Source organism: Carya illinoinensis, chromosome 15, assembly GCF_018687715.1.
Source record: "Carya illinoinensis cultivar Pawnee chromosome 15, C.illinoinensisPawnee_v1, whole genome shotgun sequence".
Taxonomy (NCBI): domain Eukaryota; kingdom Viridiplantae; phylum Streptophyta; class Magnoliopsida; order Fagales; family Juglandaceae; genus Carya; species Carya illinoinensis.
Window position 1 is genome coordinate 29759261 of NC_056766.1, and position 3315 is coordinate 29762575.

Consider the following 3315-nt stretch of genomic DNA (forward strand, 5'->3'; position numbering starts at 1 on the left):
ATGTTTGTTCTACATGTGCATAAATTCTATATATGAGAAAGTATTTTCTGTCATGACTGGTGTAGACATGAACTAATTTTGTGCATTTTATTTTTTGAACTGAGAAAATAGCAAATACAAGATTTTTTTTTTTTGAAAAATGTTGCTTTGATTCAATAAAAATGTTCTGATTTAGGCAATCTAAAAGTTTTGTTGTGATTAAATGAAGATGTTTTCATTCTATTTATTTCGATCAACTTTCATAAAATTGTGAGCAATGTTGGATCGTCATCCTAGAATCAAAATTATCTCAAACAACTTTAATAAAACTATGGACGATGTTTATTTATAGGACTATGTTATAGCTTCTATTAATAGTCTTCTTTTATAATATATCACAGCGTGTAATTATTTATAAATTACATAAACATTACATCGTTATTTATATAATTAACCAAAAATATTACATCCTTATTAATAAAAAATTAGTTCTTAACAAATATATATATATATATAAACAAAGCAAATGTGCATTACACGTTGCTTTCACCTAGTATATATATATATATATATGTGTGATAATGGTTTTGCAAATTTGCAAGGTTTGCACCATTAATCAGTGGGGTATATATAAAGAACCATGTAACTATCTGATTAAGATGTATATATATATGATAATGGTTAAAACATTTGCAAGGTATGCACCATTAATGACATTATTAAAGAATAAGTAAAGACAAAAACCAACATTAAATAAATCGTTTTCTATATGCTAGAGTACTAACTCTAGTGTGTATCTTGGAATTTGCAGTGTTCCTCCTCTTGACTGCAAGATTGTCCTGCTTGACCCACCACCATCTTCTTCCCAATTTAGCTTTTTTAATTGCGAATTGGATATTATATGTAATTGGTAACCTAGCTTGCTGAGAAGTTAAAATCATGTAGATGAAGTTATATATTGGTGATCTGCGGGGCCCATCCCAAATTATAGTAGTAGTAGCAGTAGCAGTGCATATTTCCCGCAACTCATTCCAATTTAGAATCATTTCATTTATAGAACAGCTAATCTAGAAAGACATGAATACTACCCTGCAGACAACAATCTATTTCATCATGCAGCATTGATGCTTAAAAAGTTGCACATCATGATGAAAACATCAAGCTCCTATATGCCTACATCCAAGGTTTTTAACCATCAAGTTGGCAGCAAATATTACCCTCACGGATAAACAATATGCCAAAACAGACAAACAATAGACAAAGGATATGCCAAAACAGAGATGGTAGAGAATCAATACCCAATATCAAATGCAATACACCATACCATTTCAAAGAATCAAACACAATACACCATAAACCATAGCCAATAACAATATTCCAAAATAGAGAACCAAATGCAATATCAATAGTTAAAATAAAATACCAAGCAAATATGTGAACAAAATTCATACACCATACCATTTCATCTTAAAAAAAATAGCAAAGCATTTACCCACATTGCACAACGGTAGTGGTAGATTTGTAGTGGCAGATGCAGTATAGGGTAAAACCAAGCCGATTCATGGAGAAAATTGAAGAACCTTATGAATGATTCATGGAGCCAAGCCAATTCAACAATTATTTGTCCTTGCAACGCAAAAGAGGAGGTGATTTAATCCCTTGATGAACATAAAATGAGAATCAGTGAATAGGGAGAGAAGAGCAATCCATAATGATGGCACATAGAATGCATAGAGAAGAGGAAGAGAAGAGTGAGGAAGAGAGACTTACGTTTGAGAGAACGAAGACGATGGCAAAGAAGGTGACCGCTAGAGAGAAGGGGACGCTTGCAAGCTGGGGAAGAGAGAGGTCTCTTAGCAAGAATGGGGTTGAAAAAGACTGAGACGGAATGGGGCTTGCGGGTTGAAGAGAATATGGCTTGTGGGTTAAAGAAGAAAAGAACGATGGAGAGAAGGGGGATTGCCTGGGTTGAAGAAGAGAAAGGAGTTTCAGGAGAAAGAAAGAAAAGAAAGATGAAATGGGGGGTTTTAGGGATGAAGACTGAGAAATATTGAGGGAAAGAGTGAGCGGGAGGGAGAGAAATAATAAAATAAGATTGTCCGTGTACAGTACCTCGCTAGACATGGAGAGGAGCCAAGATATACTGTAGCATAAATATCAAAATTGGGAAGTTTAGCTAGGCCAATGTAGATGTTTTTCTCACATTTAGTTTTAATTTGGACTTGCATTGGCAAATGGCTAGGCCATTGCCAATGCTCTAAAGTAGTTGGATTTGGAACTTTCAACCATGTAATAAGTCTGTTGTAATAAAAACCTCTTGGAAAATTCACTTCCTTCTTTAGAGAAGATCTTTTGGAGTCATTATGTGTGGTGGAGCTTGGCGTATGAAGCTTTTGTGGAGAGCCTTTCTAGAGAGCTTGTGGATAGTTTGTTAGATTTGTGGGGGATCTCCTCCTTATATAGAGGTCCATTTCCTTTGAGTAATTGAGTCCAACTTGCCTTGTGAAGTCTTTTCCTTTTAGAATTCTGAATCTTTTTCTTTTTAGGAGTCTAAGACTCTTTCCTTTTAAAAATCTAAGTCAACTTTTCTTATCTCTTCTTGGCTTTATCTCTTAACTAAATTTTAGGATGTTGATTTGAGCCCAACAGTTCCCCGCGTTTCTTAAGGGCGATTTGCTGGAAAAGAATGTTTTGAAAATTTTCAAGTCAATAATTTGCAAAATAAATTTTAAAAATTGGTCTTTGGTTTCCTGTTTGGTCACTGGTTTTCTGTTTGTTTTGTGTTAAGCGGTAAAGAGTTTAACTTGGAGAGATAGGCAGGAGATGTACTCGACTGCATTAGGTGCGAGCACGAAGCTCTGATTTGGCAAGAGATGTACTTGATCGCATTAGATGAGTGTACGGAGCTTGACATTAGTTTATTTATTTGTGTGAATGTTTGCCTGAGAGATTGTTTCTTATCAGTAAAGAGTGTATATTTCCATGATTAGTTTTTTGTATGTATTTCTGTGATCATTTTTGCTATTGTTGGTAGTAGTGGATTTTCTGCCCCCGATGTAAATCATCATTTGGTGTTCCCATTTTTGGAGTTGATGTTGTAGCTTGTTTGTAGTAACCTGCACTTATGTGATCATGAAGCCTTTTGACCCCCTAGGCCCATCTTAGGCAGCTGTCTAGCCTGTCAACTTGTTCCCAAAGAAAACAGATTGGTGGTGGTTGTGGCATGAGTGGAAACACTTGGCGTTGGTGGAGAAGATGTTGTGCTTGTATTGTCATTTAGGTGAGAGGGGTCGGGTAGTCTAAAGAGTTGCCTGCCTATTGGGCTCTTGGGAGGTC